General features: G+C 49.7%; 35 non-coding genes and 3 pseudogenes across 35 annotated transcripts; all 38 read right to left on the reverse strand.

Annotated features, from left to right (window-relative positions):
- Window positions 1-3: 3 nt before the first annotated feature.
- LOC142936667 (U1 spliceosomal RNA) lies at window positions 4-167 on the reverse strand. Its single transcript, XR_012948813.1, has one exon. It is a non-coding gene; the product is annotated as a U1 spliceosomal RNA (small nuclear RNA).
- A 283-nt stretch (window positions 168-450) lies between these two features.
- Window positions 451-655, reverse strand: LOC142936789 (U2 spliceosomal RNA; annotated as a pseudogene).
- Window positions 656-2,547: 1,892 nt separating this feature from the next.
- LOC142936835 (U5 spliceosomal RNA) lies at window positions 2,548-2,664 on the reverse strand. Its single transcript, XR_012948957.1, has one exon. It is a non-coding gene; the product is annotated as a U5 spliceosomal RNA (small nuclear RNA).
- A 204-nt stretch (window positions 2,665-2,868) lies between these two features.
- LOC142936651 (U1 spliceosomal RNA) lies at window positions 2,869-3,032 on the reverse strand. The gene has a single exon (XR_012948798.1). It is a non-coding gene; the product is annotated as a U1 spliceosomal RNA (small nuclear RNA).
- A 287-nt stretch (window positions 3,033-3,319) lies between these two features.
- Window positions 3,320-3,510, reverse strand: LOC142936750 (U2 spliceosomal RNA). Its single transcript, XR_012948890.1, has one exon. It is a non-coding gene; the product is annotated as a U2 spliceosomal RNA (small nuclear RNA).
- A 176-nt stretch (window positions 3,511-3,686) lies between these two features.
- LOC142936836 (U5 spliceosomal RNA) lies at window positions 3,687-3,803 on the reverse strand. The gene has a single exon (XR_012948958.1). It is a non-coding gene; the product is annotated as a U5 spliceosomal RNA (small nuclear RNA).
- A 204-nt stretch (window positions 3,804-4,007) lies between these two features.
- On the reverse strand, window positions 4,008-4,171 carry LOC142936595 (U1 spliceosomal RNA). Its single transcript, XR_012948746.1, has one exon. It is a non-coding gene; the product is annotated as a U1 spliceosomal RNA (small nuclear RNA).
- A 279-nt stretch (window positions 4,172-4,450) lies between these two features.
- LOC142936729 (U2 spliceosomal RNA) lies at window positions 4,451-4,641 on the reverse strand. The gene has a single exon (XR_012948871.1). It is a non-coding gene; the product is annotated as a U2 spliceosomal RNA (small nuclear RNA).
- A 171-nt stretch (window positions 4,642-4,812) lies between these two features.
- Window positions 4,813-4,976, reverse strand: LOC142936596 (U1 spliceosomal RNA). Its single transcript, XR_012948747.1, has one exon. It is a non-coding gene; the product is annotated as a U1 spliceosomal RNA (small nuclear RNA).
- Window positions 4,977-5,263: 287 nt separating this feature from the next.
- LOC142936751 (U2 spliceosomal RNA) lies at window positions 5,264-5,454 on the reverse strand. The gene has a single exon (XR_012948891.1). It is a non-coding gene; the product is annotated as a U2 spliceosomal RNA (small nuclear RNA).
- Window positions 5,455-5,630: 176 nt separating this feature from the next.
- LOC142936837 (U5 spliceosomal RNA) lies at window positions 5,631-5,747 on the reverse strand. The gene has a single exon (XR_012948959.1). It is a non-coding gene; the product is annotated as a U5 spliceosomal RNA (small nuclear RNA).
- A 204-nt stretch (window positions 5,748-5,951) lies between these two features.
- LOC142936597 (U1 spliceosomal RNA) lies at window positions 5,952-6,115 on the reverse strand. Its single transcript, XR_012948748.1, has one exon. It is a non-coding gene; the product is annotated as a U1 spliceosomal RNA (small nuclear RNA).
- Window positions 6,116-6,402: 287 nt separating this feature from the next.
- LOC142936793 (U2 spliceosomal RNA) lies at window positions 6,403-6,596 on the reverse strand. Its single transcript, XR_012948927.1, has one exon. It is a non-coding gene; the product is annotated as a U2 spliceosomal RNA (small nuclear RNA).
- Window positions 6,597-11,800: 5,204 nt separating this feature from the next.
- Window positions 11,801-11,917, reverse strand: LOC142936839 (U5 spliceosomal RNA). Its single transcript, XR_012948961.1, has one exon. It is a non-coding gene; the product is annotated as a U5 spliceosomal RNA (small nuclear RNA).
- Window positions 11,918-12,121: 204 nt separating this feature from the next.
- Window positions 12,122-12,285, reverse strand: LOC142936599 (U1 spliceosomal RNA). The gene has a single exon (XR_012948749.1). It is a non-coding gene; the product is annotated as a U1 spliceosomal RNA (small nuclear RNA).
- A 287-nt stretch (window positions 12,286-12,572) lies between these two features.
- Window positions 12,573-12,763, reverse strand: LOC142936754 (U2 spliceosomal RNA). The gene has a single exon (XR_012948894.1). It is a non-coding gene; the product is annotated as a U2 spliceosomal RNA (small nuclear RNA).
- A 176-nt stretch (window positions 12,764-12,939) lies between these two features.
- On the reverse strand, window positions 12,940-13,056 carry LOC142936840 (U5 spliceosomal RNA). Its single transcript, XR_012948962.1, has one exon. It is a non-coding gene; the product is annotated as a U5 spliceosomal RNA (small nuclear RNA).
- A 204-nt stretch (window positions 13,057-13,260) lies between these two features.
- LOC142936673 (U1 spliceosomal RNA) lies at window positions 13,261-13,424 on the reverse strand. The gene has a single exon (XR_012948819.1). It is a non-coding gene; the product is annotated as a U1 spliceosomal RNA (small nuclear RNA).
- A 279-nt stretch (window positions 13,425-13,703) lies between these two features.
- LOC142936730 (U2 spliceosomal RNA) lies at window positions 13,704-13,894 on the reverse strand. Its single transcript, XR_012948872.1, has one exon. It is a non-coding gene; the product is annotated as a U2 spliceosomal RNA (small nuclear RNA).
- A 171-nt stretch (window positions 13,895-14,065) lies between these two features.
- LOC142936600 (U1 spliceosomal RNA) lies at window positions 14,066-14,229 on the reverse strand. Its single transcript, XR_012948750.1, has one exon. It is a non-coding gene; the product is annotated as a U1 spliceosomal RNA (small nuclear RNA).
- Window positions 14,230-14,516: 287 nt separating this feature from the next.
- On the reverse strand, window positions 14,517-14,707 carry LOC142936752 (U2 spliceosomal RNA). Its single transcript, XR_012948892.1, has one exon. It is a non-coding gene; the product is annotated as a U2 spliceosomal RNA (small nuclear RNA).
- A 176-nt stretch (window positions 14,708-14,883) lies between these two features.
- On the reverse strand, window positions 14,884-15,000 carry LOC142936841 (U5 spliceosomal RNA). Its single transcript, XR_012948963.1, has one exon. It is a non-coding gene; the product is annotated as a U5 spliceosomal RNA (small nuclear RNA).
- Window positions 15,001-15,204: 204 nt separating this feature from the next.
- LOC142936602 (U1 spliceosomal RNA) lies at window positions 15,205-15,368 on the reverse strand. Its single transcript, XR_012948752.1, has one exon. It is a non-coding gene; the product is annotated as a U1 spliceosomal RNA (small nuclear RNA).
- A 279-nt stretch (window positions 15,369-15,647) lies between these two features.
- On the reverse strand, window positions 15,648-15,848 carry LOC142936792 (U2 spliceosomal RNA; annotated as a pseudogene).
- Window positions 15,849-21,061: 5,213 nt separating this feature from the next.
- On the reverse strand, window positions 21,062-21,178 carry LOC142936842 (U5 spliceosomal RNA). The gene has a single exon (XR_012948964.1). It is a non-coding gene; the product is annotated as a U5 spliceosomal RNA (small nuclear RNA).
- A 203-nt stretch (window positions 21,179-21,381) lies between these two features.
- Window positions 21,382-21,545, reverse strand: LOC142936695 (U1 spliceosomal RNA). Its single transcript, XR_012948839.1, has one exon. It is a non-coding gene; the product is annotated as a U1 spliceosomal RNA (small nuclear RNA).
- Window positions 21,546-21,832: 287 nt separating this feature from the next.
- Window positions 21,833-22,023, reverse strand: LOC142936755 (U2 spliceosomal RNA). Its single transcript, XR_012948895.1, has one exon. It is a non-coding gene; the product is annotated as a U2 spliceosomal RNA (small nuclear RNA).
- A 176-nt stretch (window positions 22,024-22,199) lies between these two features.
- LOC142936843 (U5 spliceosomal RNA) lies at window positions 22,200-22,316 on the reverse strand. The gene has a single exon (XR_012948965.1). It is a non-coding gene; the product is annotated as a U5 spliceosomal RNA (small nuclear RNA).
- A 204-nt stretch (window positions 22,317-22,520) lies between these two features.
- LOC142936668 (U1 spliceosomal RNA) lies at window positions 22,521-22,684 on the reverse strand. Its single transcript, XR_012948814.1, has one exon. It is a non-coding gene; the product is annotated as a U1 spliceosomal RNA (small nuclear RNA).
- Window positions 22,685-22,967: 283 nt separating this feature from the next.
- LOC142936706 (U2 spliceosomal RNA) lies at window positions 22,968-23,158 on the reverse strand. The gene has a single exon (XR_012948850.1). It is a non-coding gene; the product is annotated as a U2 spliceosomal RNA (small nuclear RNA).
- Window positions 23,159-23,329: 171 nt separating this feature from the next.
- LOC142936691 (U1 spliceosomal RNA) lies at window positions 23,330-23,493 on the reverse strand. The gene has a single exon (XR_012948836.1). It is a non-coding gene; the product is annotated as a U1 spliceosomal RNA (small nuclear RNA).
- A 287-nt stretch (window positions 23,494-23,780) lies between these two features.
- On the reverse strand, window positions 23,781-23,984 carry LOC142936811 (U2 spliceosomal RNA; annotated as a pseudogene).
- Window positions 23,985-25,865: 1,881 nt separating this feature from the next.
- On the reverse strand, window positions 25,866-25,982 carry LOC142936879 (U5 spliceosomal RNA). Its single transcript, XR_012948999.1, has one exon. It is a non-coding gene; the product is annotated as a U5 spliceosomal RNA (small nuclear RNA).
- Window positions 25,983-26,186: 204 nt separating this feature from the next.
- Window positions 26,187-26,350, reverse strand: LOC142936603 (U1 spliceosomal RNA). The gene has a single exon (XR_012948753.1). It is a non-coding gene; the product is annotated as a U1 spliceosomal RNA (small nuclear RNA).
- A 283-nt stretch (window positions 26,351-26,633) lies between these two features.
- On the reverse strand, window positions 26,634-26,824 carry LOC142936743 (U2 spliceosomal RNA). The gene has a single exon (XR_012948884.1). It is a non-coding gene; the product is annotated as a U2 spliceosomal RNA (small nuclear RNA).
- Window positions 26,825-27,000: 176 nt separating this feature from the next.
- On the reverse strand, window positions 27,001-27,117 carry LOC142936815 (U5 spliceosomal RNA). Its single transcript, XR_012948939.1, has one exon. It is a non-coding gene; the product is annotated as a U5 spliceosomal RNA (small nuclear RNA).
- A 204-nt stretch (window positions 27,118-27,321) lies between these two features.
- LOC142936604 (U1 spliceosomal RNA) lies at window positions 27,322-27,485 on the reverse strand. Its single transcript, XR_012948754.1, has one exon. It is a non-coding gene; the product is annotated as a U1 spliceosomal RNA (small nuclear RNA).
- Window positions 27,486-27,768: 283 nt separating this feature from the next.
- On the reverse strand, window positions 27,769-27,959 carry LOC142936771 (U2 spliceosomal RNA). Its single transcript, XR_012948910.1, has one exon. It is a non-coding gene; the product is annotated as a U2 spliceosomal RNA (small nuclear RNA).
- Between the last annotated feature and the right edge of the window lie 9 nt (window positions 27,960-27,968).

The raw sequence follows: 27,968 nt of genomic DNA on the forward strand, positions 1-27,968 counted from the left end.
AATCAGGGGAGAGCGCGAACGCAGTCCCCCACTACCAGAAATGATGCAGTCGAGATTCCCACATTTGGGGAATTCGCAGTGGTCAGAACAACCGGAGTGCAATGGCTGGGCCTCGCCCTGGGTGAACCACCTTCTTGATCATGGTATCTCCCCTGCCAGGTAAGTATGAGTTGGAAGAGACAGAGACAGGGGCGGCATTCCCAGATGCAGTACTCCGGATGACGGTTCCCAGATGGCATAATCCCAGAGTGCAGCCCTTTAGCATTAAGCTCAGGCTGGGAGCACAGCGATGTTCCACGAGGGGCGTCAGAAAGGAATAAACAAGGCCTTTGTTTGACACAAGCCCCAGCCTTGAAGACAGACAGCGAATGAGATCCTCGTCGTTCATTAAAGTGTGAAGCTAATCAACAGATCCATTTGGATTGGTGTTTGGTTGTCCACAAGGCATTTGAGGAGTGCACCGTTCCCGGCAATGCTGCAATACCGGGTCAATGCGTGGAGTGAACGGGGCAAGCCCCTTTTTCATCTCCCGATGCTAAAAATCTGCTTAATACGTTATCCTCATATAGAGGACATATCAGATATTAAACTGATAAGAACAGATTTTTATTTTTTTTTTTTTATTTATTTTTTTTTTTTATTATCAAAATTCTGTACACAAATCATACAATTTCAAACATACAAACTTCACATGTTTTGCATCATGCAACTTAATTCTATTTCACAGTTACATGTCAGTAACCAGCATTTGTCAATACACAAAAAAAACAAAAAAACAAAAAAAACACAAAATACACTTATGCAAAGTCTTCAGGATTTACCATCCCCACCCAAAAAAACCCATTGTGCATCTTAAATAAAGATTCCTATTGCTGGTTCCCACTACCCTAAAGGTATACATTCTCTTTATCCATCTCGTCAGCCCAGGAAAACGGCACTGCGTTTGGCGACGTTGTTGGTCTGTTAAGCCCCTCATAAGCGTCCTCCCCTAAGGGGGACGACAGCATGAGCAGGCCTGGGGGAAGATCGAAGCTCAGGCCTAAACCGTCTGTTAGTATGGCAGCTGCTTCTCCCAATGACTGCTCACCCATCTCCCCTCCCACCTCTTGACCCGTATCCCCATCCTTCTGCTCCTGGGCCCCTCCTTCCTCCACTTTATCAGCGGCTCTCTTATGCTGACCTGGTCCCCCTCCCCTCCCCCCCTCAATCCCACCCTTGTTGGTCTGTCCCCCCTTTGACTTTTTGCTCCGTACCCCCTCCCCACTCTCTCCAAGCTCTGTCGAGAGTCCTGTTCCGAATGCCTGCGACCCTTTCCGTGCCCCTTGCTTTGATTTGGAGGGATCGGAAGTGAGGACAGGAAAATCGTCCATAATGTCTGTGGATGCCTTGGCCATTCCGTCTGTTCCGGCGGTGCCCTCATCCCGGGACGCTGCCTCCCCTTTACTCCCCAACGCGTCGGCTCCGGAGCCCTCCTGTACCGTCCTCTCCCCGTCATTCTGTGTGGCTCCCCTACTCGGCTCGCCAGCCTCAGTCGGTTTGGCAGCCTCCGCAAAAGTTTTCTTGCGGCCAGGACAACCTCGGTACAGGTGGTCAGTTCCACCGCATCCATGGCACGTCCTTGGCTCTGTGCAGTCCTTGGCCGAATGCCCTTCTTGCCCACAGAAACGGCATCTTGTTTCCCCACAGCCTGCCTCTGAATGTCCTGACTGTCTGCACTTCCTGCAGAAAGCAGGTTGCCGTGGGTAAAATAGATACCCACGATCTCCACCAAGGCTGAAGAAGGCAGGTGGATGTTTCAGGCCTCCTGGACCTTCTGCGTCATGATACAGCAGTACCTGGAACTGGCGCCGCCCAGTCCAAAACCCCAGGGTGTCCTTTATATGCCTTGCAGCCGTCACCACCTCTCCATACTGCCCCAGGAATGCAGCTAGTGCTGAGTCATTAACAAAGGGGTTGTACATATGCACAGTTATTGTTCTGAAATTAGGTCTGTCCAGGTTCAGTACTCTGTAGCCGGCTAGCGGCCTTACCCCTGCCTCTGCTCGGCATATTTCAGCCACACTCCGGTAGATCTCCTCGGTCCTCAGTGTAACGTCGAACGCCTTCTCCTGCTGGTTCCACTGGATGCAGTGCACCTCCTCCACCTTCAGTTGTAGCTGCCCAATTATGACTTGCCTGCCAAAAAACTCTCTGGACTGCAGATTGTAGTCTTCCGTGGTTGCCTGGAATCGTAGCGTGTGTCTCAGCCCGACCCTTGGGATCGACTGCTCTTTTTGGCCCCTTGCGGCCATTGCTGTCTCGTTGTTAGCTCTCTCTGTGCTGTATTTTTCCGCAACACCACTTGATCTTAGCCAAAAGGCCGAGAAGCGATGAGCCCCAACTGTTTGCTTCCTGAGTCACCCTCCTGACACGTTTCACCCTTGTCATGGTGCAGTTCTTTCCAAGGGACATAGCAGTGGCTGCTGCTTTGGCACACATCCAAGCACTCCATGGTCAAGCACCGTGGTCTCATTAAGGACAGCTTTCTTTCTTTTCACAACTGTACAAGGCTCAGCCAAATGGCAAAGCCTGCTAAAAATAGGTTGAACTCATTGGTATTCCTCTCCACGGAAGTCTTTAGTAAAAGGCGAAAGACTTGTGCGTTATGAAGAGAAACCAAAGTAAGTACAGCAACATTGTCAAGAACAGCCAAAGTCCCTAGTTGCCCAAGTCAAAACGCTCATGGTAAGCCTGAGTTCACGTGCCCTGTTCCAAATCTGAAGCCACACCCATTCCCACATCTTAAAGAGGGCAATATTCTCCATAGTACTATTTCCTCCCCTCCAATCAAAAGTACAAATCACTTGATATTCTTTTCAACAAAACAATCAGGGGAGAGCGCGAACGCAGACCCCCACTACCAGAAATTATGCAGTCGAGATTCCCACATTTGGGGAATTCGCAGTGGTCAGAACAACCGGAGTGCAATGGCTGGGCCTCGCCCTGGGTGAACCACCTTCTTGATCATGGTATCTCCCCTGCCAGGTAAGTATGAGTTGGAAGAGACAGAGACAGGGGCGGCATTCCCAGATGCAGTACTCCGGATGACGGTTCCCAGATGGCATAATCCCAGAGTGCAGTCCTTTAGCATTAAGCTCAGGCTGGGAGCACAGCGATGTTCCACGAGGGGCGTCAGTAAGGAATAAACAAGGCCTTTGTTTGACACAAGCCCCAGCCTTGAAGACAGACAGCGAATGAGATCCTCGTCGTTCATTAAAGTGTGAAGCTAATCAACAGACTGATCCATTTGGATTGGTGTTTGGTTGTCCACAAGGCATTTGAGGAGTGCACCGTTCCCGGCAATGCTGCAATACCGGGTCAATGCGTGGAGTGAACGGAGCAAGCCCCTTTTTCATCTCCCGATGCTAAAAATCTGCTTAATACGTTATCCTCATATAGAGGACATATCAGATATTAAACTGATAAGAACAGATACTACACTTGATCTTAGCCAAAAGGCAGAGAAGCGATGAGCCCCAACTGTTTGCTTCCTGAGTCACCCTCCTGACACGTTTCACCCTTGTCATGGTGCAGTTCTTTCCAAGGGACATAGCAGTGGCTGCTGCTTTGGCACACATCCAAGCACTCCATGGTCAAGCACCGTGGTCTCATTAAGGACAGCTTTCTTTCTTTTCACAACTGTACAAGGCTCAGCCAAATGGCAAAGCCTGCTAAAAATAGGTTGAACTCATTGGTATTCCTCTCCACGGAAGTCTTTAGTAAAAGGCGAAAGACTTGTGCGTTATGAAGAGAAACCAAAGTAAGTACAGCAACATTGTCAAGAACAGCCAAAGTCCCTAGTTGCCCAAGTCAAAACGCTCATGGTAAGCCTGAGTTCACGTGCCCTGTTCCAAATCTGAAGCCACACCCATTCCCACATCTTAAAGAGGGCAATATTCTCCATAGTACTATTTCCTCCCCTCCAATCAAAAGTACAAATCACTTGATATTCTTTTCAACAAAACAATCAGGGGAGAGCGCGAACGCAGTCCCCCACTACCAGAAATTATGCAGTCGAGATTCCCACATTTGGGGAATTCGCAGTGGTCAGAACAACCGGAGTGCAATGGCTGGGCCTCGCCCTGGGTGAACCACCTTCTTGATCATGGTATCTCCCCTGCCAGGTAAGTATGAGTTGGAAGAGACAGAGACAGGGGTGGCATTCCCAGATGCAGTACTCCGGATGACGGTTCCCAGATGGCATAATCCCAGAGTGCAGTCCTTTAGCATTAAGCTCAGGCTGGGAGCACAGCGATGTTCCACGAGGGGCGTCAGTAAGGAATAAACAAGGCCTTTGTTTGACACAAGCCCCAGCCTTGAAGACAGACAGCGAATGAGATCCTCGTCGTTCATTAAAGTGTGAAGCTAATCAACAGACTGATCCATTTGGATTGGTGTCCACAAGGCATTTGAGGAGTGCACCGTTCCCGGCAATGCTGCAATACCGGGTCAATGCGTGGAGTGAACGGAGCAAGCCCCTTTTTCATCTCCCGATGCTAAAAATCTGCTTAATACGTTATCCTCATATAGAGGACATATCAGATATTAAACTGATAAGAACAGATACTACACTTGATCTTAGCCAAAAGGCCGAGAAGCGATGAGCCCCAACTGTTTGCTTCCTGAGTCACCCTCCTGACACGTTTCACCCTGTTCCAAATCTGAAGCCACACCCATTCCCACATCTTAAAGAGGGCAATATTCTCCATAGTACTATTTCCTCCCCTCCAATCAAAAGTACAAATCACTTGATATTCTTTTCAACAAAACAATCAGGGGAGAGCGCGAACGCAGTCCCCCACTACCAGAAATTATGCAGTCGAGATTCCCACATTTGGGGAATTCGCAGTGGTCAGAACAACCGGAGTGCAATGGCTGGGCCTCGCCCTGGGTGAACCACCTTCTTGATCATGGTATCTCCCCTGCCAGGTAAGTATGAGTTGGAAGAGACAGAGACAGGGGCGGCATTCCCAGATGCAGTACTCCGGATGACGGTTCCCAGATGGCATAATCCCAGAGTGCAGTCCTTTAGCATTAAGCTCAGGCTGGGAGCACAGCGATGTTCCACGAGGGGCGTCAGAAAGGAATAAACAAGGCCTTTGTTTGACACAAGCCCCAGCCTTGAAGACAGACAGCGAATGAGATCCTCGTCGTTCATTAAAGTGTGAAGCTAATCAACAGACTGATCCATTTGGATTGGTGTTTGGTTGTCCACAAGGCATTTGAGGAGTGCACCGTTCCCGGCAATGCTGCAATACCGGGTCAATGCGTGGAGTGAACGGAGCAAGCCCCTTTTTCATCTCCCGATGCTAAAAATCTGCTTAATACGTTATCCTCATATAGAGGACATATCAGATATTAAACTGATAAGAACAGATACTACACTTGATCTTAGCCAAAAGGCAGAGAAGCGATGAGCCCCAACTGTTTGCTTCCTGAGTCACCCTCCTGACACGTTTCACCCTTGTCATGGTGCAGTTCTTTCCAAGGGACATAGCAGTGGCTGCTGCTTTGGCACACATCCAAGCACTCCATGGTCAAGCACCGTGGTCTCATTAAGGACAGCTTTCTTTCTTTTCACAACTGTACAAGGCTCAGCCAAATGGCAAAGCCTGCTAAAAATAGGTTGAACTCATTGGTATTCCTCTCCACGGAAGTCTTTAGTAAAAGGCGAAAGACTTGTGCGTTATGAAGAGAAACCAAAGTAAGTACAGCAACATTGTCAAGAACAGCCAAAGTCCCTAGTTGCCCAAGTCAAAACGCTCATGGTAAGCCTGAGTTCACGTGCCCTGTTCCAAATCTGAAGCCACACCCATTCCCACATCTTAAAGAGGGCAATATTCTCCATAGTACTATTTCCTCCCCTCCAATCAAAAGTACAAATCACTTGATATTCTTTTCAACAAAACAATCAGGGGAGAGCGCGAACGCAGTCCCCCACTACCAGAAATTATGCAGTCGAGATTCCCACATTTGGGGAATTCGCAGTGGTCAGAACAACCGGAGTGCAATGGCTGGGCCTCGCCCTGGGTGAACCACCTTCTTGATCATGGTATCTCCCCTGCCAGGTAAGTATGAGTTGGAAGAGACAGAGACAGGGGCGGCATTCCCAGATGCAGTACTCCGGATGACGGTTCCCAGATGGCATAATCCCAGAGTGCAGCCCTTTAGCATTAAGCTCAGGCTGGGAGCACAGCGATGTTCCACGAGGGGCGTCAGAAAGGAATAAACAAGGCCTTTGTTTGACACAAGCCCCAGCCTTGAAGACAGACAGCGAATGAGATCCTCGTCGTTCATTAAAGTGTGAAGCTAATCAACAGACTGATCCATTTGGATTGGTGTTTGGTTGTCCACAAGGCATTTGAGGAGTGCACCGTTCCCGGCAATGCTGCAATACCGGGTCAATGCGTGGAGTGAACGGAGCAAGCCCCTTTTTCATCTCCCGATGCTAAAAATCTGCTTAATACGTTATCCTCATATAGAGGACATATCAGATATTAAACTGATAAGAACAGATTTTTTTTTTTTTTTTTTTTTTTTTATTATCAAAATTCTGTACACAAATCATACAATTTCAAACATACAAACTTCACGTTTTGCATCATGCAACTTAATTATATTTCACAGTTACATGTCAGTAACCAGCATTTGTCAATACACAAAAAAAACACAAAATACACTTATGCAATGTCTTCAGGATTCACCATCCCCACCCAAAACCTCCTTTCCACCTTTCCAAGGCAGCATGCTTCCCCCACTTCCTGATGTCCCGTTCAATCCTCCCCTTTATATCTAATTCCACTCTCTTTAACACCCCCTCCAAGCGACTTTCCCTGTTTTTTCCCACCAGGTCTTGCCTAGCCACCCACAAACTCCTCTTAACCAGGCTTATAATTAGCCACGTAAGGAAATGTTTACTCCCCAAACCTCCCCCTTCTACCACCCTAGTCCATGTCAATTTAAACCCAGGGTCTAACCTCCCCAGCCATGTCGCTGCTCTACTCCACACAATACTAGCAAAGGGACAGTCCCACATGACATGCCTGACAGTTTCTTCCCCCATACAGCCTTCCCTCGGGCACACAGGGGATCTTGCTAAACTATGCCGGTACATTACATCTCGCACTGGCAGACATTTGTGAAGGCATAGCCAATTGAGATCTTTGAGACCATTGTCCAGCCCCCGTGGCTGTATCCCCTTCCAAATACTCTTCGGGATCCCAACCACTGCCGGTGCGATCACTCTCTGTCTGACAACTTTATAAAGGAATTTGTGGTTCAGTCTGACACTGGTTTCTGAGGCCTCGGGATGGGCCCGCAGCCACCTGGCTGCGTACTGGTAATGCCATGGCTGTTGCTCCACCCGGGGCCCTAAATTGTTCCAGACCAACACGCGCCTGGCCTGATAGGAAAAATAGAGCCGCAGGAAGTGTCCTGATGGGTGTACGACTGGAGTTGACATCTCCCTCCACAAAAAAGAAACAAATATGCAGTCTAGCTTCAACGGGAGGTGTGGGACATCTCTTCCCCCTGCTTCAATCCCTGCCAGCATGCGGGCCCTCGCCACATACTCATATCTCCCTCCCCACAAGAAAGTGAACACGAGGCGCATAATAGGTCTCCTCATACTGACTGGCATTGGGTATATGTATGCCAAGTACACAAGAGATGGCATAATATCTACCTTCAGAACCAGTACTTTCCCTATCAAAGTCAGGCCCCTGCTCTTCCAGAGAGCAAACTTCTTCTGGACTGCCATAAAGCGCCTAGTCCAGTTGGCCGTGGCACTATGGGCTGTCTCAAAGCTGACCCCTAGTACCTTCAGCGGTCCCGTGCAGAGCGTCAGCCCCCCTGGTACCTCCGTCCTTTCTTTCCAGCGCCCAAAGAACTTCACAGAAGACTTGGCACAATTAAGTTTAGCACTAGCCACCTTACCAAAGCTCTGGAAAATTTCCAAGGCTCGAAGAAGGCATGTGTCGGTGTCCAGCAGCAGTGTGGTGTCATCTGCGTACTGAGACAGTTTAACTCGTAAGCCCCCACTGCCAGGTAGCAGGAAACCTCTCACACCCGGATCAGCCCGAATGGCTGCCGCCAGGGGCTCCATGTAAAGGATGTAAAGCAGTGGTGAAAGCGGACACCCCTGTCTTACCCCTGAGTGCAAACTAAAAATGTCTCCTAGGTGGCCGTTAACTGAAACCATGCTCCCTACACCTGTGTACAATATGCGTAACCATCCCATAAAAGCCTGACTGAAGCCTAACCTCTGCAAAACTCTAAACATAAAACCCCAATGAACCCTGTCAAACGCTTTTGCCTGGTCGAGACCAACCACCATCAGTGGCAGGTGCCGGTCTTCCGCCCACGCGACAGCGTCCCGAATGAGCTGTAGATTCCATCTCACTGAGCGCCCCGCTACCCCACATGTTTGGTCCACATGGACCACATGAGGAAGTGCTATGCCTAGACGATCCGCTAGGACCTTTGCCAGGAGTTTGTAGTCAACACACAGCATGGTCAGTGGTCGCCAGTTCCCTAGGTCGGCACGATCCCCCTTCTTATAAAGAAGTGAGATAACTCCGGTGGCCGCAGAACCTCCCATTGTACCTGTGCGGAGTATTGCGGACAACACCTCCAACACTACCGGCCCAAGTACATCCCAGAACTTGAGATAAAACTCTGCTGGGAGCCCATCGATGCCAGGCACCTTCCGCCTCTTCATTCTCTGGAGGGCCCACTCAATCTCTATTAGGGTGAGCGGGGCCTCCAAAGCCTGTACTATATCCTTCGGCACCCGCTGGGTCAGAAAATCCAGGAATACCTCTCCTCCTCCTACCTCTATGTCTTTCTCCCTAAACCTTGTGCGATAGTAGTCCGTGGCAGCCTGCACCATCTCTACCCCTTCTGACACCACCCTGCCCTGCTTGTCCATTAACCCGGTCACTACCTGTTTTGCCCTATCAGCCCGTACTGAGCTGAAGAAAGCAGCGGAACACGTCTCGAACTCCTCACGGAATGTTTCACGTGATCGCAACAGGTATGCCCTGGCCTTACCCTCATATACGTCCCTAAGCTGTGCTTTAAGGGAGTCACAAGCCTGCTGATTTATAATGCCGCCCCAGTTTCCCCCAGCGTACTCACGTTCGAGAAGGTGCTGAAGGCGAAACACCTCCCTCCTCGCCATACTCGCCTTCCTTTTACAATACTTTAAACAAAAAAATTGTATCCGCTTTTTAGCAACCTCCCACCACTCAATTACTCCGGAACACAATGACCTTAGTCCTTCCAGGCCTTTGAAAAATGAACGGAAATGTTGGTTGAAAACCTCCTCCTCCAGGATGCTGACGTTAAGGTGCCAGTACCCAGTTCCAAACACTGGCACATCTGAGTGCACTTCCAATAGCAGCCCGTCATGATCTGAGAAGAACACAGGGAGCAGTCTGCCTGCCAATAGCCTGAAAGACTTGGAAAGAAAAACATAATCCAAACATTTAACGATGCCCCTAGAGTTGCGCCATGTGGGACCTGTTACCTGTGGCCTGACCTCCCTCGCCCCATCTACCAGGCCATGTTTAGCCATGAGGTTGGAAATAAACCCATCGCTGGTATCTCCCCCCTTGCCCAACTCAACATTAAAATCACCCCCTATCACTACCTGCCTACTGGTGGCCAGGTGCGGCTCCAATTGACCAGCCATCTCTTGCCTTTCTGTTGGAGTTTGTGCTCCATAGACCACAATAACCCTAAGCTTGACTGTCCCCCATGTGATGTCTGCGCCCATTATCCTCCCCTGGACAATAACAAAGGAAGACTCCACCTTGATCTCTTGAAACCCAAATAAAATCCCAACCCCAGTAGAGTGGACCCCCCCTACGCTCCAAACTGAGTCCCCTTTTGTCCACTCCCTCGAAAAAATCCCCACGTCCCCCCCATCCCGTAAATGTACCTCCTGCAAAAAACAAAAGGCAACCTGGTGCGACTCCACAAAATTAAAAACAACCCTTCTTTTAACTGGGTCCCTCATTCCCCTTGCGTTTATAGTGAGAACCTTAAAAAAACCCATTGTGCATCTTAAATAAAGATTCCTATTGCTGGTTCCCACTACCCTAAAGGTATACATTCTCTTTATCCATCTCGTCAGCCCAGGAAAACGGCACTGCGTTTGGCGACGTTGTTGGTCTGTTAAGCCCCTCATAAGCGTCCTCCCCTAAGGGGGACGACAGCATGAGCAGGCCTGGGGGAAGATCGAAGCTCAGGCCTAAACCGTCTGTTAGTATGGCAGCTGCTTCTCCCAATGACTGCTCACCCATCTCCCCTCCCACCTCTTGACCCGTATCCCCATCCTTCTGCTCCTGGGCCCCTCCTTCCTCCACTTTATCAGCGGCTCTCTTATGCTGACCTGTTCCCCCTCCCCTCCCCCCCTCAATCCCACCCTTGTTGGTCTGTCCCCCCTTTGACTTTTTGCTCCGTACCCCCTCCCCACTCTCTCCAAGCTCTGTCGAGAGTCCTGTTCCGAATGCCTGCGACCCTTTCCGTGCCCCTTGCTTTGATTTGGAGGGAGCAGGATCGGAAGTGAGGACAGGAAACTCGTCCATAATGTCTGTGGATGCCTTGGCCATTCCGTCTGTTCCGGCGGTGCCCTCATCCCGGGGCGCTGCCTCCCCTTTACTCCCCAACGCGTCAGCTCCGGAGCCCTCCTGTACCGTCCTCTCCCCGTCATTCTGTGTGGCTCCCCTACTCGGCTCGCCAGCCTCAGTCGGTTTGGCAGCCTCCGCAAAAGTTTTCTTGCGGCCAGGACAACCTCGGTACAGGTGGTCAGTTCCACCGCATCCATGGCACGTCCTTGGCTCTGTGCAGTCCTTGGCGGAATGCCCTGCTTGCCCACAGAAACGGCATCTTGTTTCCCCACAGCCTGCCTCTGAATGTCCTGACTGTCTGCACTTCCTGCAGAAAGCAGGTTGCCGTGGGTAAAATAGATACCCACGATCTCCACCAAGGCTGAAGAAGGCAGGTGGATGTTTCAGGCCTCCTGGACCTTCTGCGTCATGATACAGCAGTACCTGGAACTGGCGCCGTCCAGTCCAAAACCCCAGGGTGTCCTTTATATGCCTTGCAGCCGTCACCACCTCTCCATACTGCCCCAGGAATGCAGCTAGTGCTGAGTCATTAACAAAGGGGTTGTACATATGCACAGTTATTGTTCTGAAATTAGGTCTGTCCAGGTTCAGTACTCTGTAGCCGGCTAGCGGCCTTACCCCTGCCTCTGCTCGGCAAATTTCAGCCACACTCCGGCACAGTCCTCAGTGTAACGTCGAACGCCTTCTCCTGCTGGTTCCACTGGATGCAGTGCACCTCCTCCACCTTCAGTTGTAGCTGCCCAATTATGACTTGCCTGCCAAAGAACTCTCTGGACTGCAGTTTGTAGTCTTCCGTGGTTGCCTGGAATCGTAGCGTGTGTCTCAGCCTGACCCTTGGGATCGACTGCTCTTTTTGGCCCCTTGCGGCCATTGCTGTCTCGTTGTTAGCTCTCTCTGTGCTGTATTTTTCCGCAACACCACTTGATCTTAGCCAAAAGGCCGAGAAGCGATGAGCCCCAACTGTTTGCTTCCTGAGTCACCCTCCTGACACGTTTCACCCTTGTCATGGTGCAGTTCTTTCCAAGGGACATAGCAGTGGCTGCTGCTTTGGCACACATCCAAGCACTCCATGGTCAAGCACCGTGGTCTCATTAAGGACAGCTTTCTTTCTTTTCACAACTGTACAAGGCTCAGCCAAATGGCAAAGCCTGCTAAAAATAGGTTGAACTCATTGGTATTCCTCTCCACGGAAGTCTTTAGTAAAAGGCGAAAGACTTGTGCGTTATGAAGAGAAACCAAAGTAAGTACAGCAACATTGTCAAGAACAGCCAAAGTCCCTAGTTGCCCAAGTCAAAACGCTCATGGTAAGCCTGAGTTCACGTGCCCTGTTCCAAATCTGAAGCCACACCCATTCCCACATCTTAAAGAGGGCAATATTCTCCATAGTACTATTTCCTCCCCTCCAATCAAAAGTACAAATCACTTGATATTCTTTTCAACAAAACAATCAGGGGAGAGCGCGAACGCAGTCCCCCACTACCAGAAATTATGCAGTCGAGATTCCCACATTTGGGGAATTCGCAGTGGTCAGAACAACCGGAGTGCAATGGCTGGGCCTCGCCCTGGGTGAACCACCTTCTTGATCATGGTATCTCCCCTGCCAGGTAAGTATGAGTTGGAAGAGACAGAGACAGGGGCGGCATTCCCAGATGCAGTACTCCGGATGACGGTTCCCAGATGGCATAATCCCAGAGTGCAGTCCTTTAGCATTAAGCTCAGGCTGGGAGCACAGCGATGTTCCACGAGGGGCGTCAGTAAGGAATAAACAAGGCCTTTGTTTGACACAAGCCCCAGCCTTGAAGACAGACAGCGAATGAGATCCTCGTCGTTCATTAAAGTGTGAAGCTAATCAACAGACTGATCCATTTGGATTGGTGTTTGGTTGTCCACAAGGCATTTGAGGAGTGCACCGTTCCCGGCAATGCTGCAATACCGGGTCAATGCGTGGAGTGAACGGAGCAAGCCCCTTCTTCATCTCCCGATGCTAAAAATCTGCTTAATACGTTATCCTCATATAGAGGACATATCAGATATTAAACTGATAAGAACAGATACTACACTTGATCTTAGCCAAAAGGCCGAGAAGCGATGAGCCCCAACTGTTTGCTTCCTGAGTCACCCTCCTGACACGTTTCACCCTTGTCATGGTGCAGTTCTTTCCAAGGGACATAGCAGTGGCTGCTGCTTTGGCACACATCCAAGCACTCCATGGTCAAGCACCGTGGTCTCATTAAGGACAGCTTTCTTTCTTTTCACAACTGTACAAGGCTCAGCCAAATGGCAAAGCCTGCTAAAAATAGGTTGAACTCATTGGTATTCCTCTCCACGGAAGTCTTTAGTAAAAGGCGAAAGACTTGTGCGTTATGAAGAGAAACCAAAGTAAGTACAGCAACATTGTCAAGAACAGCCAAAGTCCCTAGTTGCCCAAGTCAAAACGCTCATGGTAAGCCTGAGTTCACGTGCCCTGTTCCAAATCTGAAGCCACACCCATTCCCACATCTTAAAGAGGGCAATATTCTCCATAGTACTATTTCCTCCCCTCCAATCAAAAGTACAAATCACTTGATATTCTTTTCAACAAAACAATCAGGGGAGAGCGCGAACGCAGTCCCCCACTACCAGAAATTATGCAGTCGAGATTCTCACATTTGGGGAATTCGCAGTGGTCAGAACAACCGGAGTGCAATGGCTGGGCCTCGCCCTGGGTGAACCACCTTCTTGATCATGGTATCTCCCCTGCCAGGTAAGTATGAGTTGGAAGAGACAGAGACAGGGGCGGCATTCCCAGATGCAGTACTCCGGATGACGGTTCCCAGATGGCATAATCCCAGAGTGCAGTCCTTTAGCATTAAGCTCAGGCTGGGAGCACAGCGATGTTCCACGAGGGGCGTCAGTAAGGAATAAACAAGGCCTTTGTTTGACACAAGCCCCAGCCTTGAAGACAGACAGCGAATGAGATCCTCGTCGTTCATTAAAGTGTGAAGCTAATCAACAGACTGATCCATTTGGATTGGTGTCCACAAGGCATTTGAGGAGTGCACCGTTCCCGGCAATGCTGCAATACCGGGTCAATGCGTGGAGTGAACGGAGCAAGCCCCTTTTTCATCTCCCGATGCTAAAAATCTGCTTAATACGTTATCCTCATATAGAGGACATATCAGATATTAAACTGATAAGAACAGATACTACACTTGATCTTAGCCAAAAGGCCGAGAAGCGATGAGCCCCAACTGTTTGCTTCCTGAGTCACCCTCCTGACACGTTTCACCCTGTTCCAAATCTGAAGCCACACCCATTCCCACATCTTAAAGAGGGCAATATTCTCCATAGTACTATTTCCTCCCCTCCAATCAAAAGTACAAATCACTTGATATTCTTTTCAACAAAACAATCAGGGGAGAGCGCGAACGCAGTCCCCCACTACCAGAAATTATGCAGTCGAGATTCCCACATTTGGGGAATTCGCAGTGGTCAGAACAACCGGAGTGCAATGGCTGGGCCTCGCCCTGGGTGAACCACCTTCTTGATCATGGTATCTCCCCTGCCAGGTAAGTATGAGTTGGAAGAGACAGAGACAGGGGCGGCATTCCCAGATGCAGTACTCCGGATGACGGTTCCCAGATGGCATAATCCCAGAGTGCAGTCCTTTAGCATTAAGCTCAGGCTGGGAGCACAGCGATGTTCCACGAGGGGCGTCAGAAAGGAATAAACAAGGCCTTTGTTTGACACAAGCCCCAGCCTTGAAGACAGACAGCGAATGAGATCCTCGTCGTTCATTAAAGTGTGAAGCTAATCAACAGACTGATCCATTTGGATTGGTGTTTGGTTGTCCACAAGGCATTTGAGGAGTGCACCGTTCCCGGCAATGCTGCAATACCGGGTCAATGCGTGGAGTGAACGGAGCAAGCCCCTTTTTCATCTCCCGATGCTAAAAATCTGCTTAATACGTTATCCTCATATAGAGGACATATCAGATATTAAACTGATAAGAACAGATACTACACTTGATCTTAGCCAAAAGGCAGAGAAGCGATGAGCCCCAACTGTTTGCTTCCTGAGTCACCCTCCTGACACGTTTCACCCTTGTCATGGTGCAGTTCTTTCCAAGGGACATAGTAGTGGCTGCTGCTTTGGCACACATCCAAGCACTCCATGGTCAAGCACCGTGGTCTCATTAAGGACAGCTTTCTTTCTTTTCACAACTGTACAAGGCTCAGCCAAATGGCAAAGCCTGCTAAAAATAGGTTGAACTCATTGGTATTCCTCTCCACGGAAGTCTTTAGTAAAAGGCGAAAGACTTGTGCGTTATGAAGAGAAACCAAAGTAAGTACAGCAACATTGTCAAGAACAGCCAAAGTCCCTAGTTGCCCAAGTCAAAACGCTCATGGTAAGCCTGAGTTCACGTGCCCTGTTCCAAATCTGAAGCCACACCCATTCCCACATCTTAAAGAGGGCAATATTCTCCATAGTACTATTTCCTCCCCTCCAATCAAAAGTACAAATCACTTGATATTCTTTTCAACAAAACAATCAGGGGAGAGCGCGAACGCAGTCCCCCACTACCAGAAATTATGCAGTCGAGATTCCCACATTTGGGGAATTCGCAGTGGTCAGAACAACCGGAGTGCAATGGCTGGGCCTCGCCCTGGGTGAACCACCTTCTTGATCATGGTATCTCCCCTGCCAGGTAAGTATGAGTTGGAAGAGACAGAGACAGGGGCGGCATTCCCAGATGCAGTACTCCGGATGACGGTTCCCAGATGGCATAATCCCAGAGTGCAGCCCTTTAGCATTAAGCTCAGGCTGGGAGCACAGCGATGTTCCACGAGGGGCGTCAGTAAGGAATAAACAAGGCCTTTGTTTGACACAAGCCCCAGCCTTGAAGACAGACAGCGAATGAGATCCTCGTCGTTCATTAAAGTGTGAAGCTAATCAACAGACTGATCCATTTGGATTGGTGTCCACAAGGCATTTGAGGAGTGCACCGTTCCCGGCAATGCTGCAATACCGGGTCAATGCGTGGAGTGAACGGAGCAAGCCCCTTTTTCATCTCCCGATGCTAAAAATCTGCTTAATACGTTATCCTCATATAGAGGACATATCAGATATTAAACTGATAAGAACAGATTTTTTTTTTATTTTTTTTTTATTTTTTTTTTATTATCAAAATTCTGTACTCAAATCATACAATTTCAAACATACAAACTTCACATGTTTTGCATCATGCAACTTAATTATATTTCACAGTTACATGTCAGTAACCAGCATTTGTCAATACACAAAAAAACACAAAATACACTTATGCAATGTCTTCAGGATTCACCATCCCCACCCAAAACCTCCTTTCCACCTTTCCAAGGCAGCATGCTTCCCCCACTTCCTGATGTCCCGTTCAATCCTCCCCTTTATATCTAATTCCACTCTCTTTAACACCCCCTCCAAGCGACTTTCCCTGTTTTTTCCCACCAGGTCTTGCCTAGCCACCCACAAACTCCTCTTAACCAGGCTTATAATTAGCCACGTAAGGAAATGTTTACTCCCCAAACCTCCCCCTTCTACCACCCTAGTCCATGTCAATTTAAACCCAGGGTCTAACCTCCCCAGCCATGTCGCTGCTCTACTCCACACAATACTAGCAAAGGGACAGTCCCACATGACATGCCTGACAGTTTCTTCCCCCATACAGCCTTCCCTCGGGCACACAGGGGATCTTGCTAAACTATGCCGGTACATTACATCTCGCACTGGCAGACATTTGTGAAGGCATAGCCAATTGAGATCTTTGAGACCATTGTCCAGCCCCCGTGGCTGTATCCCCTTCCAAATACTCTTCGGGATCCCAACCACTGCCGGTGCGATCACTCTCTGTCTGACAACTTTATAAAGGAATTTGTGGTTCAGTCTGACACTGGTTTCTGAGGCCTCGGGATGGGCCCGCAGCCACCTGGCTGCGTACTGGTAATGCCATGGCTGTTGCTCCACCCGGGGCCCTAAATTGTTCCAGACCAACACGCGCCTGGCCTGATAGGAAAAATAGAGCCGCAGGCAGTGTCCTGATGGGTGTACGACTGGAGTTGACATCTCCCTCCACAAAAAAGAAACAAATATGCAGTCTAGCTTCAACGGGAGGTGTGGGACATCTCTTCCCCCTGCTTCAATCCCTGCCAGCATGCGGGCCCTCGCCACATACTCATATCTCCCTCCCCACAAGAAAGTGAACACGAGGCGCATAATAGGTCTCCTCATACTGACTGGCATTGGGTATATGTATGCCAAGTACACAAGAGATGGCATAATATCTACCTTCAGAACCAGTACTTTCCCTATCAAAGTCAGGCCCCTGCTCTTCCAGAGAGCAAACTTCTTCTGGACTGCCATAAAGCGCCTAGTCCAGTTGGCCGTGGCACTATGGGCTGTCTCAAAGCTGACCCCTAGTACCTTCAGCGGTCCCGTGCAGAGCGTCAGCCCCCCTGGTACCTCCGTCCTTTCTTTCCAGCGCCCAAAGAACTTCACAGAAGACTTGGCACAATTAAGTTTAGCACTAGCCACCTTACCAAAGCTCTGGAAAATTTCCAAGGCTCGAAGAAGGCATGTGTCGGTGTCCAGCAGCAGTGTGGTGTCATCTGCGTACTGAGACAGTTTAACTCGTAAGCCCCCACTGCCAGGTAGCAGGAAACCTCTCACACCCGGATCAGCCCGAATGGCTGCCGCAAGGGGCTCCATGTAAAGGATGTAAAGCAGTGGTGAAAGCGGACACCCCTGTCTTACCCCTGAGTGCAAACTAAAAATGTCTCCTAGGTGGCCGTTAACTGAAACCATGCTCCCTACACCTGTGTACAATATGCGTAACCATCCCATAAAAGCCTGACTGAAGCCTAACCTCTGCAAAACTCTAAACATAAAACCCCAATGAACCCTGTCAAAAGCTTTTGCCTGGTCGAGACCAACCACCATCAGTGGCAGGTGCCGGTCTTCCGCCCACGCGACAGCGTCCCGAATGAGCTGTAGATTCCATCTCACTGAGCGCCCCGCTACCCCACATGTTTGGTCCACATGGACCACATGAGGAAGTGCTATGCCTAGACGATCCGCTAGGACCTTTGCCAGGAGTTTGTAGTCAACACACAGCATGGTCAGTGGTCGCCAGTTCCCTAGGTCGGCACGATCCCCCTTCTTATAAAGAAGTGAGATAACTCCGGTGGCCGCAGAACCTCCCATTGTACCTGTGCGGAGTATTGCGGACAACACCTCCAACACTACCGGCCCAAGTACATCCCAGAACTTGAGATAAAACTCTGCTGGGAGCCCATCGATGCCAGGCACCTTCCGCCTCTTCATTCTCTGGAGGGCCCACTCAATCTCTATTAGGGTGAGCGGGGCCTCCAAAGCCTGTACTATATCCTTCGGCACCCGCTGGGTCAGAAAATCCAGGAATACCTCTCCTCCTCCTACCTCTATGTCTTTCTCCCTAAACCTTGTGCGATAGTAGTCCGTGGCAGCCTGCACCATCTCTACCCCTTCTGACACCACCCTGCCCTGCTTGTCCATTAACCCGGTCACTACCTGTTTTGCCCTATCAGCCCGTACTGAGCTGAAGAAAGCAGCGGAACACGTCTCGAACTCCTCACGGAATGTTTCACGTGATCGCAACAGGTATGCCCTGGCCTTACCCTCATATACGTCCCTAAGCTGTGCTTTAAGGGAGTCACAAGCCTGCTGATTTATAATGCCGCCCCAGTTTCCCCCGGCGTACTCACGTTCGAGAAGGTGCTGAAGGCGAAACACCTCCCTCCTCGCCATACTCGCCTTCCTTTTACAATACTTTAAACAAAAAAATTGTATCCGCTTTTTAGCAACCTCCCACCACTCAATTACTCCGGAACACAATGACCTTAGTCCTTCCAGGCCTTTGAAAAATGAACGGAAATGTTGGTTGAAAACCTCCTCCTCCAGGATGCTGACGTTAAGGTGCCAGTACCCAGTTCCAAACACTGGCACATCTGAGTGCACTTCCAATAGCAGCCCGTCATGATCTGAGAAGAACACAGGGAGCAGTCTGCCTGCCAATAGCCTGAAAGACTTGGAAAGAAAAACATAATCCAAACATTTAACGATGCCCCTAGAGTTGCGCCATGTGGGACCTGTTACCTGTGGCCTGACCTCCCTCGCCCCATCTACCAGGCCATGTTTAGCCATGAGGTTGGAAATAAACCCATCGCTGGTATCTCCCCCCTTGCCCAACTCAACATTAAAATCACCCCCTATCACTACCTGCCTACTGGTGGCCAGGTGCGGCTCCAATTGACCAGCCATCTCTTGCCTTTCTGTTGGAGTTTGTGCTCCATAGACCACAATAACCCTAAGCTTGACTGTCCCCCATGTGATGTCTGCGCCCATTATCCTCCCCTGGACAATAACAAAGGAAGACTCCACCTTGATCTCTTGAAACCCAAATAAAATCCCAACCCCAGTAGAGTGGACCCCCCCTACGCTCCAAACTGAGTCCCCTTTTGTCCACTCCCTCGAAAAAATCCCCACGTCCCCCCCATCCCGTAAATGTACCTCCTGCAAAAAACAAAAGGCAACCTGGTGCGACTCCACAAAATTAAAAACAACCCTTCTTTTAACTGGGTCCCTCATTCCCCTTGCGTTTATAGTGAGAACCTTAAAAAAAACCATTGTGCATCTTAAATAAAGATTCCTATTGCTGGTTCCCACTACCCTAAAGGTATACATTCTCTTTATCCATCTCGTCAGCCCAGGAAAACGGCACTGCGTTTGGCGACGTTGTTGGTCTGTTAAGCCCCTCATAAGCGTCCTCCCCTAAGGGGGACGACAGCATGAGCAGGCCTGGGGGAAGATCGAAGCTCAGGCCTAAACCGTCTGTTAGTATGGCAGCTGCTTCTCCCAATGACTGCTCACCCATCTCCCCTCCCACCTCTTGACCCGTATCCCCATCCTTCTGCTCCTGGGCCCCTCCTTCCTCCACTTTATCAGCGGCTCTCTTATGCTGACCTGGTCCCCCTCCCCTCCCCCCCTCAATCCCACCCTTGTTGGTCTGTCCCCCCTTTGACTTTTTGCTCCGTACCCCCTCCCCACTCTCTCCAAGCTCTGTCGAGAGTCCTGTTCCGAATGCCTGCGACCCTTTCCGTGCCCCTTGCTTTGATTTGGAGGGAGCAGGATCGGAAGTGAGGACAGGAAACTCGTCCATAATGTCTGTGGATGGCTTGGCCATTCCGTCTGTTCCGGCGGTGCCCTCATCCCGGGGCGCTGCCTCCCCTTTACTCCCCAACGCGTCAGCTCCGGAGCCCTCCTGTACCGTCCTCTCCCCGTCATTCTGTGTGGCTCCCCTACTCGGCTCGCCAGCCTCAGTCGGTTTGGCAGCCTCCGCAAAAGTTTTCTTGCGGCCAGGACAACCTCGGTACAGGTGGTCAGTTCCACCGCATCCATGGCACGTCCTTGGCTCTGTGCAGTCCTTGGCATAATGCCCTGCTTGCCCACAGAAACGGCATCTTGTTTCCCCACAGCCTGCCTCTGAATGTCCTGACTGTCTGCACTTCCTGCAGAAAGCAGGTTGCCGTGGGTAAAATAGATACCCACGATCTCCACCAAGGCTGAAGAAGGCAGGTGGATGTTTCAGGCCTCCTGGACCTTCTGCGTCATGATACAGCAGTACCTGGAACTGGCGCCGTCCAGTCCAAAACCCCAGGGTGTCCTTTATATGCCTTGCAGCCGTCACCACCTCTCCATACTGCCCCAGGAATGCAGCTAGTGCTGAGTCATTAACAAAGGGGTTGTACATATGCACAGTTATTGTTCTGAAATTAGGTCTGTCCAGGTTCAGTACTCTGTAGCCGGCTAGCGGCCTTACCCCTGCCTCTGCTCGGCAAATTTCAGCCACACTCCGGTAGATCTCCTCGGTCCTCAGTGTAACGTCGAACGCCTTCTCCTGCTGGTTCCACTGGATGCAGTGCACCTCCTCCACCTTCAGTTGTAGCTGCCCAATTATGACTTGCCTGCCAAAGAACTCTCTGGACTGCAGTTTGTAGTCTTCCGTGGTTGCCTGGAATCGTAGCGTGTGTCTCAGCCCGACCCTTGGGATCGACTGCTCTTTTTGGCCCCTTGCGGCCATTGCTGTCTCGTTGTTAGCTCTCTCTGTGCTGTATTTTTCCGCAACACCACTTGATCTTAGCCAAAAGGCCGAGAAGCGATGAGCCCCAACTGTTTGCTTCCTGAGTCACCCTCCTGACACGTTTCACCCTTGTCATGGTGCAGTTCTTTCCAAGGGACATAGCAGTGGCTGCTGCTTTGGCACACATCCAAGCACTCCATGGTCAAGCACCATGGTCTCATTAAGGACAGCTTTCTTTCTTTTCACAACTGTACAAGGCTCAGCCAAATGGCAAAGCCTGCTAAAAATAGGTTGAACTCATTGGTATTCCTCTCCACGGAAGTCTTTAGTAAAAGGCGAAAGACTTGTGCGTTATGAAGAGAAACCAAAGTAAGTACAGCAACATTGTCAAGAACAGCCAAAGTCCCTAGTTGCCCAAGTCAAAACGCTCATGGTAAGCCTGAGTTCACGTGCCCTGTTCCAAATCTGAAGCCACACCCATTCCCACATCTTAAAGAGGGCAATATTCTCCATAGTACTATTTCCTCCCCTCCAATCAAAAGTACAACCACTTGATATTCTTTTCAACAAAACAATCAGGGGAGAGCGCGAACGCAGTCCCCCACTACCAGCAATTATGCAGTCGAGATTCCCACATTTGGGGAATTTGCAGTGGTCAGAACAACCGGAGTGCAATGGCTGGGCCTCGCCCTGGGTGAACCACCTTCTTGATCATGGTATCTCCCCTGCCAGGTAAGTATGAGTTGGAAGAGACAGAGACAGGGGCGGCATTCCCAGATGCAGTACTCCAGATGACGGTTCCCAGATGGCATAATCCCAGAGTGCAGTCCTTTAGCATTAAGCTCAGGCTGGGAGCACAGCGATGTTCCACGAGGGGCGTCAGTAAGGAATAAACAAGGCCTTTGTTTGACACAAGCCCCAGCCTTGAAGACAGACAGCGAATGAGATCCTCGTCGTTCATTAAAGTGTGAAGCTAATCAACAGACTGATCCATTTGGATTGGTGTTTGGTTGTCCACAAGGCATTTGAGGAGTGCACCGTTCCCGGCAATGCTGCAATACCGGGTCAATGCGTGGAGTGAACGGAGCAAGCCCCTTCTTCATCTCCCGATGCTAAAAATCTGCTTAATACGTTATCCTCATATAGAGGACATATCAGATATTAAACTGATAAGAACAGATACTACACTTGATCTTAGCCAAAAGGCCGAGAAGCGATGAGCCCCAACTGTTTGCTTCCTGAGTCACCCTCCTGACACGTTTCACCCTTGTCATGGTGCAGTTCTTTCCAAGGGACATAGCAGTGGCTGCTGCTTTGGCACACATCCAAGCACTCCATGGTCAAGCACCGTGGTCTCGTTAAGGACAGCTTTCTTTCTTTTCACAACTGTACAAGGCTCAGCCAAATGGCAAAGCCTGCTAAAAATAGGTTGAACTCATTGGTATTCCTCTCCACGGAAGTCTTTAGTAAAAGGCGAAAGACTTGTGCGTTATGAAGAGAAACCAAAGTAAGTACAGCAACATTGTCAAGAACAGCCAAAGTCCCTAGTTGCCCAAGTCAAAACGCTCATGGTAAGCCTGAGTTCACGTGCCCTGTTCCAAATCTGAAGCCACACCCATTCCCACATCTTAAAGAGGGCAATATTCTCCATAGTACTATTTCCTCCCCTCCAATCAAAAGTACAAATCACTTGATATTCTTTTCAACAAAACAATCAGGGGAGAGCGCGAACGCAGTCCCCCACTACCAGAAATGATGCAGTCGAGATTCCCACATTTGGGGAATTCGCAGTGGTCAGAACAACCGGAGTGCAATGGCTGGGCCTCGCCCTGGGTGAACCACCTTCTTGATCATGGTATCTCCCCTGCCAGGTAAGTATGAGTTGGAAGAGACAGAGACAGGGGCGGCATTCCCAGATGCAGTACTCCGGATGACGGTTCCCAGATGGCATAATCCCAGAGTGCAGCCCTTTAGCATTAAGCTCAGGCTGGGAGCACAGCGATGTTCCACGAGGGGCGTCAGTAAGGAATAAACAAGGCCTTTGTTTGACACAATCCCCAGCCTTGAAGACAGACAGCGAATGAGATCCTCGTCGTTCATTAAAGTGTGAAGCTAATCAACAGATCCATTTGGATTGGTGTTTGGTTGTCCACAAGGCATTTGAGGAGTGCACCGTTCCCGGCAATGCTGCAATACCGGGTCAATGCGTGGAGTGAACGGGGCAAGCCCCTTTTTCATCTCCCGATGCTAAAAATCTGCTTAATACGTTATCCTCATATAGAGGACATATCAGATATTAAACTGATAAGAACAGATACTACACTTGATCTTAGCCAAAAGGCCGAGAAGCGATGAGCCCCAACTGTTTGCTTCCTGAGTCACCCTCCTGACACGTTTCACCCTGTTCCAAATCTGAAGCCACACCCATTCCCACATCTTAAAGAGGGCAATATTCTCCATAGTACTATTTCCTCCCCTCCAATCAAAAGTACAAATCACTTGATATTCTTTTCAACAAAACAATCAGGGGAGAGTGCGAACGCAGTCCCCCACTACCAGAAATTATGCAGTCGAGATTCCCACATTTGGGGAATTCGCAGTGGTCAGAACAACCGGAGTGCAATGGCTGGGCCTCGCCCTGGGTGAACCACCTTCTTGATCATGGTATCTCCCCTGCCAGGTAAGTATGAGTTGGAAGAGACAGAGACAGGGGCGGCATTCCCAGATGCAGTACTCCGGATGACGGTTCCCAGATGGCATAATCCCAGAGTGCAGCCCTTTAGCATTAAGCTCAGGCTGGGAGCACAGCGATGTTCCACGAGGGGCGTCAGAAAGGAATAAACAAGGCCTTTGTTTGACACAATCCCCAGCCTTGAAGACAGACAGCGAATGAGATCCTCGTCGTTCATTAAAGTGTGAAGCTAATCAACAGACTGATCCATTTGGATTGGTGTTTGGTTGTCCACAAGGCATTTGAGGAGTGCACCATTCCCGGCAATGCTGCAATACCGGGTCAATGCGTGGAGTGAACGGAGCAAGCCCCTTTTTCATCTCCCGATGCTAAAAATCTGCTTAATACGTTATCCTCATATAGAGGACATATCAGATATTAAACTGATAAGAACAGATTTTTTTTTTTTTTTTTTTTTTTTTTTTTTTTTTTATTATCAAAATTCTGTACACAAATCATACAATTTCAAACATACAAACTTCACATGTTTTGCATCATGCAACTTAATTCTATTTCACAGTTACATGTCAGTAACCAGCATTTGTCAATACACAAAAAAAAACAAACACAAAATACACTTATGCAAAGTCTTCAGGATTTACCATCCCCACCCAAAAAAAACCCATTGTGCATCTTAAATAAAGATTCCTATTGCTGGTTCCCACTACCCTAAAGGTATACATTCTCTTTATCCATCTCGTCAGCCCAGGAAAACGGCCCTGCGTTTGGCGACGTTGTTGGTCTGTTAAGCCCCTCATAAGCGTCCTCCCCTAAGGGGGACGACAGCATGAGGAGGCCTGGGGGAAGATCGAAGCTCAGGCCTAAACCTTCTGTTAGTATGGCAACTGCTTCTCCCAATGACTGCTCACCCATCTCCCCTCCCACCTCTTGACCCGTATCCCCATCCTTCTGCTCCTGGGCCCCTCCTTCCTCCACTTTATCAGCGGCTCTCTTATGCTGACCTGTTCCCCCTCCCCTCCCCCCCTCAATCCCACCCTTGTTGGTCTGTCCCCCCTTTGACTTTTTGCTCTGTACCCCCTCCCCACTCTCTCCAAGCTCTGTCGAGAGTCCTGTTCCAAATGCCTGCGACCCTTTCCGTGCCCCTTGCTTTGATTTGGAGGGATCGGAAGTGAGGACAGGAAAATCGTCCATAATGTCTGTGGATGCCTTGGCCATTCCGTCTGTTCCGGCGGTGCCCTCATCCCGGGACGCTGCCTCCCCTTTACTCCCCAACGCGTCGGCTCCGGAGCCCTCCTGTACCGTCCTCTCCACGTCATTCTGTGTGGCTCCCCTACTCGGCTCGCCAGCCTCAGTCGGTTTGGCAGCCTCCGCAAAAGTTTTCTTGCGGCCAGGACAACCTCGGTACAGGTGGTCAGTTCCACCGCATCCATGGCACGTCCTTGGCTCTGTGCAGTCCTTGGCCGAATGCCCTTCTTGCCCACAGAAACGGCATCTTGTTTCCCCACAGCCTGCCTCTGAATGTCCTGACTGTCTGCACTTCCTGCAGAAAGCAGGTTGCCGTGGGTAAAATAGATACCCACGATCTCCACCAAGGCTGAAGAAGGCAGGTGGATGTTTCAGGCCTCCTGGACCTTCTGCGTCATGATACAGCAGTACCTGGAACTGGCGCCGCCCAGTCCAAAACCCCAGGGTGTCCTTTATATGCCTTGCAGCCGTCACCACCTCTCCATACTGCCCAAGGAATGCAGCTAGTGCTGAGTCATTAACAAAGGGGTTGTACATATGCACAGTTATTGTTCTGAAATTAGGTCTGTCCAGGTTCAGTACTCTGTAGCCGGCTAGCGGCCTTACCCCTGCCTCTGCTTGGCATATTTCAGCCACACTCCGGTAGATCTCCTCGGTCCTCAGTGTAACGTCGAACGCCTTCTCCTGCTGGTTCCACTGGATGCAGTGCACCTCCTCCACCTTCAGTTGTAGCTGCCCAATTATGACTTGCCTGCCAAAAAACTCTCTGGACTGCAGATTGTAGTCTTCCGTGGTTGCCTGGAATCGTAGCGTGTGTCTCAGCCCGACCCTTGGGATCGACTGCTCTTTTTGGCCCCTTGCGGCCATTGCTGTCTCGTTGTTAGCTCTCTCTGTGCTGTATTTTTCCGCAACACCACTTGATCTTAGCCAAAAGGCCGAGAAGCGATGAGCCCCAACTGTTTGCTTCCTGAGTCACCCTCCTGACACATTTCACCCTTGTCATGGTGCAATTCTTTCCAAGGGACATAGCAGTGGCTGCTGCTTTGGCACACATCCAAGCACTCCATGGTCAAGCACCGTGGTCTCATTAAGGACAGCTTTCTTTCTTTTCACAACTGTACAAGGCTCAGCCAAATGGCAAAGCCTGCTAAAAATAGGTTGAACTCATTGGTATTCCTCTCCACGGAAGTCTTTAGTAAAAGGCGAAAGACTTCTGCGTTATGAAGAGAAACCAAAGTAAGTACAGCAACATTGTCAAGAACAGCCAAAGTCCCTAGTTGCCCAAGTCAAAACGCTCATGGTAAGCCTGAGTTCACGTGCCCTGTTCCAAATCTGAAGCCACACCCATTCCCACATCTTAAAGAGGGCAATATTCTCCATAGTACTATTTCCTCCCCTCCAGTCAAAAGTACAAATCACTTGATATTCTTTTCAACAAAACAATCAGGGGAGAGCGCGAACGCAGTCCCCCACTACCAGAAATTATGCAGTCGAGATTCCCACATTTGGGGAATTCGCAGTGGTCAGAACAACCGGAGTGCAATGGCTGGGCCTCGCCCTGGGTGAACCACCTTCTTGATCATGGTATCTCCCCTGCCAGGTAAGTATGAGTTGGAAGAGACAGAGACAGGGGCGGCATTCCCAGACGCAGTACTCCGGATGACGGTTCCCAGATGGCATAATCCCAGAGTGCAGGGATTTAGCATTAAGCTTAGGCTGGGAGCACAGCGATGTTCCACGAGGGGCGTCAGTAAGGAATAAACAAGGCCTTTGTTTGACACAATCCCCAGCCTTGAAGACAGACAGCGAATGAGATCCTCGTCGTTCATTAAAGTGTGAAGCTAATCAACAGATCCATTTGGATTGGTGTTTGGTTGTCCACAAGGCATTTGAGGAGTGCACCGTTCCCGGCAATGCTGCAATACCAGGTCAATGCGTGGAGTGAACGGGGCAAGCCCCTTTTTCATCTCCCGATGCTAAAAATCTGCTTAATACGTTATCCTCATATAGAGGACATATCAGATATTAAACTGATAAGAACAGATACTACACTTGATCTTAGCCAAAAGGCCGAGAAGCGATGAGCCCCAACTGTTTGCTTCCTGAGTCACCCTCCTGACACGTTTCACCCTTGTCATGGTGCAGTTCTTTCCAAGGGACATAGCAGTGGCTGCTGCTTTGGCACACATCCAAGCACTCCATGGTCAAGCACCGTGGTCTCGTTAAGGACAGCTTTCTTTCTTTTCACAACTGTACAAGGCTCAGCCAAATGGCAAAGCCTGCTAAAAATAAGTTGAACTCATTGGTATTCCTCTCCACGGAAGTCTTTAGTAAAAGGCGAAAGACTTGTGCGTTATGAAGAGAAACCAAAGTAAGTACAGCAACATTGTCAAGAACAGCCAAAGTCCCTAGTTGCCCAAGTCAAAACGCTCATGGTAAGCCTGAGTTCACGTGCCCTGTTCCAAATCTGAAGCCACACCCATTCCCACATCTTAAAGAGGGCAATATTCTCCATAGTACTATTTCCTCCCCTCCAGTCAAAAGTACAAATCACTTGATATTCTTTTCAATAAAACAATCAGGGGAGAGCGCGAACGCAGTCCCCCACTACCAGAAATTATGCAGTCGAGATTCCCACATTTGGGGAATTCGCAGTGGTCAGAACAACCGGAGTGCAATGGCTGGGCCTCGCCCTGGGTGAACCACCTTCTTGATCATGGTATCTCCCCTGCCAGGTAAGTATGAGTTGGAAGAGACAGAGACAGGGGCGGCATTCCCAGATGCAGTACTCCGGATGACGGTTCCCAGATGGCATAATCCCAGAGTGCAGCCCTTTAGCATTAAGCTCAGGCTGGGAGCACAGCGATGTTCCACGAGGGGCGTCAGTAAGGAATAAACAAGGCCTTTGTTTGACACAAGCCCCAGCCTTGAAGACAGACAGCGAATGAGATCCTCGTCGTTCATTAAAGTGTGAAGCTAATCAACAGATCCATTTGGATTGGTGTTTGGTTGTCCACAAGGCATTTGAGGAGTGCACCATTCCCGGCAATGCTGCAATACCGGGTCAATGCGTGGAGTGAACGGAGCAAGCCCCTTTTTCATCTCCCGATGCTAAAAATCTGCTTAATACGTTATCCTCATATAGAGGACATATCAGATATTAAACTGATAAGAACAGATACTACACTTGATCTTAGCCAAAAGGCCGAGAAGCGATGAGCCCCAA

The sequence above is a fragment of the Anarhichas minor genome, unplaced genomic scaffold (genome assembly GCF_050575085.1).
Source record: "Anarhichas minor isolate MPS153535 unplaced genomic scaffold, ASM5057508v1 ptg000073l, whole genome shotgun sequence".
NCBI classification, from domain to species: domain Eukaryota; kingdom Metazoa; phylum Chordata; class Actinopteri; order Perciformes; family Anarhichadidae; genus Anarhichas; species Anarhichas minor.